Raw genomic sequence first — 10,431 nt, forward strand, 5'->3', positions numbered from 1 at the left:
ATAATCAATAAAAGTAGGGTGATATTTTGATAAACTTTTTAATGAATATTCCGAAAATATGATCGAATTTAGTGATCTTAATATCGTAAATAATAAAAAAATATTTTTTTTTCTGTCAACGTATTAGTAAAATAAAAATTAAGAGTTGTAAAGAAAATGTATTTGAAAATAGTAAAACCTTATGACAATTCAATAGAAGTGAAAATGTTCAGAGGATCTGAAAATTTCTTGACTTGCTAAACTTTTTAATATTATTTTAAAAACTAAACAAATGTTTGATGAATTTAGAAAGTGTATACTGGTTCATATTTTTACGAATAAAGAGAATGCACAAGAGCGTGTGAATTATAGAGAAATTAAATTAATGTGGCGTATACTAAAGCTATAGTAGAGGGTAATTGAACATAAGTTATAATGTAATACAAAAATTTCTCAAAAATCAATTTAAATTTATTTCGAGCAAGTCTACTATAGAAGTTATACATTTATTGAGAGGATTGATGGAGAAGTACAAAAAGAAGAAAGATCTACATATGATTTTTGTTGATTTAGAAAAACAATTATGATAAAGTTCCAAGAGAAATGGTATGGAGAGTTTTAGAAAATAAATGTGTTAATATTGCTTATATTCAAGTCAATAAAGTTATGTATACTAGAGTTGTTACTTGTGTTCGTACATAAGAAGAACTGACAAAGTATTTTCCTATTTCAGTTGGATCATATCAGGGACTAGCTTTAAGCATAGATATTTTTGCTTTAGATATGGATGTTTTTATTGGACATTTACAAGAGGATGTACCTTGATGTATGTTTCTCGTTGATGATATCTTTCTTGTGAATAAGACTATAGAGACTTCAGAAGAAAATTGAAATATGGATATCAACTTTAACATCTAAAGATTTCCATTTGAGTGGATCTAAAACTGAGTACATGGAATGTGATTTTACTAGTAGTAGATCTAGTGACGGAGTTGTAACAATGGGTGATTAAGTAGTTAAAAAGAGTGAATGTTTTGAATATCTTGAGTCTATAAATGTTGATATAGATGGGGATGTTATTAGTAGAATTCAAGCTGAATGGTTGCAGTGGAAGAATACATCAGGCCTACTATGTGATAGAAAAATACCATTTAGACTTAAAAGAAAGTTTTATAAGATAGTGGTGAGACCTGCAATTCATTGTGGTGCATAATGTTGGCCTATAAAAGACAAGCATAAAATTAAGTAAGTGTTACTAAGATGAGAATGCTCGGGTGCATGTGTGGCTTTACACTTAGAGACAAAAAGTGAAACAAATATATTCATGAAAGGGTTGGAGTAGATCCAGTGGCAAACAATATAAGAGGGTCGACTTAGATGGTTTTGTCACATTAAACGTCAGTCATCTAATGACCCATCAAGAGAGTAGATGTTTTATATTTGACTTATGTTAAAAAAGGTAGAGGTAGACATAAAAAAAAATTTGGGAGTGTTGTATAAATAATGATCTTAATTTATTAGAATCAAATGAAAATATGACACTCAATAGAGCACAATGATGCAAAAGAATTCATGTAGCCCACCCCACTTAGTGGGATAGAGGCTTGTTGTTGTAGTTATTATTGTTGCCTTCATGTTCCCTTTGTTTGAATATATATAAAAATATGTACACAAACTTGTATTCAACTATTAATATACTACAAAAACTCTCTCCAATACAAGAACTCTATAATTCTATTTAAACTTTCAAATTACGACCATTTCAAGTGGAACATCCTTCTATGCATTCATAGAGGGCATAAACACAAGACATGATATGACAGCAACAGAAAAGTATATCATCTTATTTTAAAATCTATATAACTATTAACATTGTCTCAAGTTGTAATGCAAATCAAACATGCAATTTATGACAAAAATTTGAAAAAATTACATTAAAAAGATCGTACAATAAAATCGCAACTAAAATTTCACTGAAACAAAATCCCAAGTCTTGAATTTGAAAAAAAAAAAATTGAAAACGATTGATTGTGCCATAGTTTATCCTAGCATAAGAAACAATGAATTAATTTGTTAGAAGGGAGTCATCTCATCATGCTAGTTGTCGCTCAAAAAGTCAACACTCGCACGCATTAGACTTCTTCCATCTTGGCTTTAGAATTTGAAACCCTTCTATGATAAAGTACTTAGCAAGAAATGAAACCTGATTTTATGATAAATATAGCAAGAATTTAATTCGATAAAAAAATTAGAACTTTCTTGTTTTTCTCATAGATACGATAACTGAACCGACATAATTGGGCCCAAGAGAGTAAAAACATCAGATGAATTTGATTCAATGCAAATTAATGTGCATGTTATGTTATAGAATGTATTTTTTATGTTGTTTAAATGGATCATATTTTATATTTTTTTAACAAATTAAGAAAATAAAACTGATTATAATATTGATTGTTCTTTCAAATAATAAAATTTTGGGCTATTTTTCTAGCTAAAAAATAAAAAAAAATGCATTTTCAAATGTCAAATAAGAAAATAGGGGAGCTAAAGGGCTTAGAAAGTGGAGCTGAACAGACATTTCATGATTAAATCTTATTGATTTTACTTTTTGTTGCTCATAAATTTTCTTATAGAAAACAGAAAAGCTTTCCTAGATTTGCATGCATTTAATAATAAACTGTACTTCATGAGGCTTTTAAACATCTTTGAAAGAATTTACATGCATGTGTATGGAAAAGTTATAAAAAGCTTCATGTTGTTGAATCATCTATTTAAAAATTTATTTGTAAATTATAAAGTCAATATCTACAACTGTTGAATAAGCTAAGTGGTTCATTGGTATATACATATGCAAATTAAAAGCAAAACTATTAAGGTAATAATATTGTATGTAAGTTATAGTTTGGTTGGTTTGTTGTTATCTAGAATAAATATTATTATCGTCTCTTAAGATAATCCAAATACATGATCTATGTTAGCTTATTCAAAAATAATATTTATTTAATCATCTTATTGTTCAAGACAGTATCAAACTAAATGTTATTTGTTAATGTCAAGAAAAAGTATCATATTATACTAAAAATTAATGAAATAAATAGCTCATCCCTCCACACCGTGTTGACCTCATTTTGAGGTCATTACTATTTTTCTTAAGATCCTAGGATCTAGCTCTAGGGATTCCTATTGACCATCTTAGAAAACTAGAATTGGGACCCACCGTTTTTAGAAATTACAGCCACCTCCTATTTCTCTTGTGATGTCTCACATTGATGGTCTCAAAACCATCGTCCTATGGTCGAGTGATAAAAGACTATCATGTGAAGACTCGGGGAGAGGTTCCTAATAGGATCTCGAACCCTAGGAAAACCACTTGAGGACTTTATCGCCACACATGTACACCAAATGCACAAAATTCACTAAATTGCACAATATCGAACTCAAATTTAGCCTAAAAATGGGTGAGAATACGAACTTCTCCGGACAACCTCTGACGACAAAATGGACCGCGCCAGTGCGTCCGAAACGTCGGAATTACCTAAAAAAGATATCCATTTTCAATATGCTATGACGCACGAATAAAAGGCACAAATCAAATTTTATTTTTCAAAATTTTTGATATTTTTATAATTATATCACTAATTATAACCTAATTTAAACCTAAACCCTATTTACACTTCTACGCGCACATTTGGCCTTTCGTTCGACCTGTCCTGTGGCTCGAACAGGAGTTGCGCTCCGCTCGTCTCCCTCTCGTCTGTGTCCTAGCTCTCGTGGGAGATCCACGCGGCCACCTTCTCCTCTCCCGTCTCTTCCCCTTCTTCACGTGGTCGTTCGATCTTTCGGCTCTCCAATTATAAGGAGCAAGCTGGCCGACCTTTCTCCTTCTTGAGGTTGTACGCTCTCCCTCTTTATTGTGACGATTTTGTCCCTGTTATTCTATTCGACCATGAAGCGGTGGTTGGTGGCTCTTTCCCCTCTCTTCTCTGACTATAAAAGAGCTTCATAAAACACTGTTTTGTTTTTTGTTGAAAAATTTTTTGAGAGAAGGAGAGGTTGTGTTTTTTTACTGTGGGAAATCCTCTCTAAATTTGATTCTCTCGCGCTTGGAGTGGGGAGTGTTCTTGGGGTGTTGTTTGCCTTGTCGAAAATCCTCTCTAAGTTAAATTTTCGGGTGCTTGTGGGGTGGAGTACTCGTGGTTGTTGTTTCTTGAGGTTTTTAGGAGGAGGATTTCCGTGGGAGTGGTTTTCTTAAATCTGTCTTATAATTTTGCTTTAAATTTGCACAAAAGAGGTATTCTCCTTCTTTCCTCTATTCTGGACTGTTTAGGATGGCATCTGAAAATACTTCTTTTCTCTTCTAAAGCATGTGGAAATAAAGTTAAGGCTTATTTTGAGATTTAAGTATGGATACTTGCTAGAATCAATAAAAATGAAGTATAATATAGGTTTTTTTTTCTCCTTCTTCTGCTAAAAAATGCATGATAGATAAAATGTTGGAACATTCCAATGGTTGCCATGAGATAATAGCCGCCTATTTGAAACACATGCAAAACGAAATGTTGGCTCGAGACTTAATTCTTAAGCTTTTTATTATTATCCCTTCTTCGAATACATGTTAGAAATCATTTTTATGGTTTGGAAAATATGTTTGGGGGCCGGTTTTTGTCTTCTTGCTGCCCCTTGTTCGAATACTTGCTGTAAATCATTTTTATGGTTTGGAAAATATATTTGGGGCTCGTTTTTTTTGTATTCTTGCTACCCCTTGTTCTAATACATGTTGGAAATCATTTTTATGGTTTGGAAAATATATTTGGGGCTCGGTTTTTGTCTTCTTGCTGCCCCTTGTTCGAATACTTGTTGGAAATCATTTTTATGGTTTGAAATATATGTTTGAAGCTCGGTTTTTGTTCTGCCCCTTGGTTGAATACCTGCTGGAAATCATTTTTATGGTTTGGAAAATATGTTTGGGGCTTGTTTTTTTGTCTCCTTGCTGCCTCTTGTTCGAATACATGATGGAAGTTATCTTTTGGTTTTGAGGATTAGTTTTCGAGCTACAGTTCTTGCTCCTCTTGTTGCCCCTTATTCGAATACATGTTGGAAATTATCTTTTAGCTTTGAGAACTAATTTTGGAGCTGTAGTTTTTACTTCCCTTTTTGTCTTATTTGAATACACTTTGGAAATCATTTTTTTATTTTGAAAATTGCTCTAATATCTTAGATTTGTTATTACTGTTCTTATTTGAAGATACTTTGGAATTATTCGGTGTTTTGAATAACTGCTTTAGCATCTCGAGTAATGGTTCAATTTTAGCCCCTTTATTGGGCTCAGCTTCGTTTCTTGAGGGCTCGGTTTGGCTCCTTTTGGTATCATGACTTGGCTGAAGTTTTTGCTATTTTTTTTTGTCCCCTTTAGTGGGCTCGGTTTGGGCTTCTTGTGATATTATATGTTGATTGAAATTTATTACTGTTTGGACCATTCCTTGGTTTGCCCCTGTGTTGGGCTCGGTTTGCCCCTTCCTTGGGCTCGATTTGGGTTCCTTTTTGGTGATTTATGTTGACTGAAATATCTTACTGTTTGGACCATTCTTTGGGCTCGGTTTGACACTTTTGTTGGGCATGATTTGGTTGGGGTCTTTTTTTAATTCCTCCTCTTATTGGGCTCCTCCTAAGATTTTTATTGGTAATCAAGTTTGTCATCCAAAAATTCATGAATTTCAATATCTAACTCTACGTAGGAATGTTTAATTTGAGCGTTGTCATGCCTTATGGGATGAAGGTGGGTTCGGTCCTAGTGATCTATAATAGCTTGTCCATTCACTCTCTTATGTATATCAAAGGCAATGTAATGGCAACACCTATGGTGGTTTCCTTTTTGTTGCATTGGTCGTGAGTCTTACTTAGTGTTTGCTGCCTTTGTGGCCTTCTTCTTTGCCCCTACCTGTGAGCCTTATTGTTGTGATTTGTGTTGAGGTTGGTTGGGATTTAATTTGTTTCTCATTTTATCCTGGCCATGAGCTTTTTCCTATGGTCTTTTTTATGTTAAGGGTGGTTGGTTTAGGCTTAAATGTGTGTGGCTTTTTCCTCTTGTTATCCTTACCCGTTGGCCTATGTTGTGGTGGCTTTTCTCTTTTGATTGCCCCTACCCGTGAGCTTATTTTGTAGTGTCTTTTCTCTTTTGATTGTCCCTTTACCCGTGAGCCTTAACTTTGTAACCTCTTCATGAAATATGTTGAGCTGGTGGTTCCCCCTCTACTGGTTAATTCCTCTTATCTTGTGAAATATGAAAGGTTCTTGAAACTTTATTTTGGGAAATCATGAAGTCCATATAAGTTGGATTCGTGGATGGATTTGAAAGCTTATAAAAAATGTTTGGAAAGGCAATTTCAAAGTTTGGATAATAGAGATATCATATTTAGGTTCAAACTTGGACAAGTGAGTTCATATGAGTGATGGAGCTTATGAGTACATTGTTATGTTAGTCTTGAGCCTGCTTCAATCTATTTGAAATAAAGCTTTGGAAAGGATACCCTTCACGGATTAATCCAATTATAAAAAATTTTTGAGAAAGTGATATCCTTTTTGAATTGATTCAAGGATTTTGGGCTCTCTCGTAGACTACTTTGATACAGTTTTGAGGATTGCTTCACCCTTTACTCTTTTGATCTTTTGGGTGAATCAGTTCCTCCTCTTTCTCATCCCCATTTTATTCTTTTTTTTCATTCCTTCTTGGTTCGGTTTTCTGTGCTTATGTCCAGTACATAAGTGCTCATGTATAGCCTTTTGCTATACGTGAAGCCATCAAGCAAGATCGCAAGTAGGTCGGTTTTATTTTGGAGCTTAAGGCGATGATAACAAAGGCACGTCGGTGATATGGCAGAATGATATCTCATCCTACAACATCAGGACCCAATCCTGGGACCTGATGAACTGTAGGATGAAAGTATCATTCACCGATATAAGACTAACGGGGGACCAGTACCTTCTTAGAATGTTGGTGATCCTACGTCCGACGGTGTAATAGACTCGTGGACAACTATTCTTTCCAAAACTGATAAGAACAGATATAATATTTATAAAAAATATTTTCACTACAAAAATTAATCCAACTTTCCTTTTGTATGTCTGAAATCTATATGCATGCCAAAAATAATAGATTTCAAATATGTATTACAATTTGGTTGTCCACCTGTTAATCACTTGTTTTGGGCTAACGAGTACCCTCCCAAGTTAGGTTTAGTAAGACATCCTTCTAGTAGAGTGTCGGGCTTTATACATCAAGGTGGTCGGGTGGCCTTTGACGTCCCTCGAGTACAAATATATTTGAGCCTAGGGCCAACCCAAGTGCTTGCGGTCCCCTATTTTTGGATTTTTTGTATGTTTTATCAGAATTTTTGGAAAAAGCATTCGTGGTCTTTTCTTCAGGATTTCTCCCAAGGTTTTGATAGTTTTATTTGAATTATTACTCATCAATTTTCCCGAGTTTTCCATCGTGAATTATTTATCGTGGATTTATTCGTCGATTTTTTCGAAGTTTCCAAACAACTTTTGTTTAAACAGTGAATGCTAGCTAGCTTAAAGGAGCAGCAGACCTCTCAGATATACAGGTTTGATTTACATTATAGCATTTTATTTCATAGCATATTTTACTATTCTCCTGACATGTATATTGTTCTCCTAGCAAGTTATACTATTCTCCAGCATGTGATACTGTTCTTTTCCTTTTACTGCACACTCTACTGTCTCTTTTTTTATATATGAATACTACATGGTATATTGCTTTGATACTCACTATACCTTAGTATAGGAAAACCTAGTAGTTATATAAGAATTAACACTAAACCCGGAGGTGCTACGACGAAAAGCTTGGAGCGAACACGGTGGGCAGCACGACAAGGAACAACTTCAAAATGGATCTAGAATATCAAAACACATTCATAACACTGATCACTTTCCTTAGTTTAAATAACAACACATAGAAGTTCGAGGTAGTTTGTCTAGTGCAACGTAAACCCTCACATATCTCATTTAGGCTTTTGCACAACTCTGATTGTGCAATTATAAGTCCTAACGATTTAGAATTCCGAGGTTACCGTACGGTACGGTGTAAATCCTTCTGTCGTACGGTACGGTGTAAATCCTTTTAGGTTTTTAGGCTATTTGCACGATCAGATATCATGCGAATATAAGTCTTAAATTCTAAAATAAATTGCAGGATTAAAAGATTAAACAACATTATTTCAAAGACAAAGTCAAACAATAAATTGGGAAGTCACCGGGGTTCTTCCTAGATCTGTGACGTCCTTTACTTTTCGTTCATTTTGATTCTTTAAAATAATTGTTCCTATTTTGAGTTACTCTCATTTGATTTTTCTATATCAAATCTTGGAAACCTAAACTTTAAAATTTTTAAGGCAAAATCACTGATCTTAATCGAGAGTTTTCTTACGTGATCAGATGTAATTAACTATGGGGGCTTGCCTCTATAGGGAACTTGGAACCCGGATAAAATAAACCCTATCTAATCCTTATGTTAGATAGGGGAACTTGTTGGTCTTATATAAAATATTTCGCATACCAAACGGATGTCACAAATTCTTTAGTTTAGGTGATTGAGTTCCTACTACAAGTGATATGTTTATTCTTCGGAATAAATGTATTACTTGTGGTATCGCACTCATTCATCCAAACTATCCAAAAATGTGAGACTCGTTTGGTCTCACCTATTCTAAAATTAAAATGTTACCTTCAAAAATTATATCTATATTTAAATTATTTTCATATCTACAAAATTACATCTTTTTTTCAACAAAAATCATTAATGTTTAAAGTTTTAAAATTAAAATTAAAACGGCCGACACACCCAAAAGTAGTGATGTGTGATGCCCTTAGCTCCTCCCATGCATGAAGATGTCAAATGTGTGAGCCTCCCACTATTCTTGACCTTCCTCTCAACTCTTCTTTGTCCATATCCATCCACTCTACATCTTGATCCATCCAATGCTAACACTTCGACCCTCAACATTTACAATTCTTCATTCAAGGTTCATATCTCTTCTTACAATGGAATCAACATTTCGCACAACGCATGACCCCTTGCTTTCATTTCCATGTTGTGTCTCCCTCTCAGCACAACGCATTGCTACCTTTGTCCACTCCTCACAACCATTTATCTCTACATCTTTCTCATTCTTGCTCCCATCAAGGATGCCAATAGTATGTTTTCCCAATCTACCATCATTTCTCTCACATTAAACCCACTCATGACCCTAATCTCTTTTGCACTTTTCTTCCTCTTTCAACACCTCAACAGTTGCTCTAGCTATAAATAGTAACGTACATCCACAACCTCCCAACCCAAAAGCTTCAACACTCAACCTCTGGCTACAAACCAATTTTGTCACATGTATAGAAATGGCATGACCACCGACTCAAGCATAACACCAACTACATCGGCTACAACATATATAATTTATGTAAATCATGCTCACCCCATTATGGTATATGTCAAGGTCACTCATACCATTATAACATATAGTAGAGCAGTAGAACAAGCATAATAACCTTCTTAATATAAAGAATATGCAAAATTTATGGAGAGATGTTGTCCGTTCACAAACTCAATGAAGGCATGTATTAAATCTCCTCACCCAAACATGCATATATCTACTCGCAGCCATTTCCATGACATGAATAGTGCCTCACACTAACATGACACGTGTATCTACCCTCAACCATTTCTATGAAATAAACAGTGTCTCACAATACCATGGCACCTACAGAGGCAAACATCATTTCTTGACATAATAAAACCAAAGAAAAATGAAGAAAGACACAAAAAAGAGAGCAATTTTTTGAAATCAATCGGAAGATAGACTTGTCTCTCTCTATCATTGAACAAACACTCAACTCAATTAGTATGTTGAAAGCATTCTCACATGTTGCAAGCCCCTTACGTTCCAAATTGGCTGCATCTTCTAAAAAAAAGCCTAAGATGTGATACCAAAGGCAAGAAACTATTCATCCACAAGCGTTGAGAACCTAGGACACTTTTTACCAATGATAGATTCTAGAGTCACCATCCCCACTTGGAAAAACATCAAAGCGTTATGGTGAATTTAAAAGGTACAATGAAGGGACAATCTTTATTTTTTTTTTTTTTTTTTTTTTTTACAGGTACCCATGCAAAGCTTTAGAAAAGAAAAAAGAACCTCTTCTCCCAAATCTATAAGATCCTCCAAGATATTAATGGGATCAGGGGAGCTAGCAAGCGAACTAGAAACTCCTAGCAAGTTGATGTCAAAGACAAAAGAAGGTATCTTTAAGATGAAGAAAGTGATAGGCTTCTCAAAAAACAAAAAAAATAAAAAAAAAAAAAAAAAAAAAAAGAAATAAAAAAAAGCTTCAAGATAAGACTCACACTCCGAAATAATCAAATTTTGCGACACCAAAAAT

General features: G+C 34.2%; 1 protein-coding gene across 1 annotated transcript in view; it reads right to left on the reverse strand.

The window, feature by feature from the left end:
• The window catches only part of LOC110026713 (THO complex subunit 2), a gene marked incomplete at its 5' end in the record, with an annotated part of 81,850 nt that overhangs the window by 22,566 nt on the left and 48,853 nt on the right, over positions 1 to 10,431 (reverse strand).

The sequence above is a fragment of the Phalaenopsis equestris genome, unplaced genomic scaffold (genome assembly GCF_001263595.1).
Source record: "Phalaenopsis equestris unplaced genomic scaffold, ASM126359v1 Scaffold000397, whole genome shotgun sequence".
Lineage (NCBI taxonomy): Eukaryota > Viridiplantae > Streptophyta > Magnoliopsida > Asparagales > Orchidaceae > Phalaenopsis > Phalaenopsis equestris.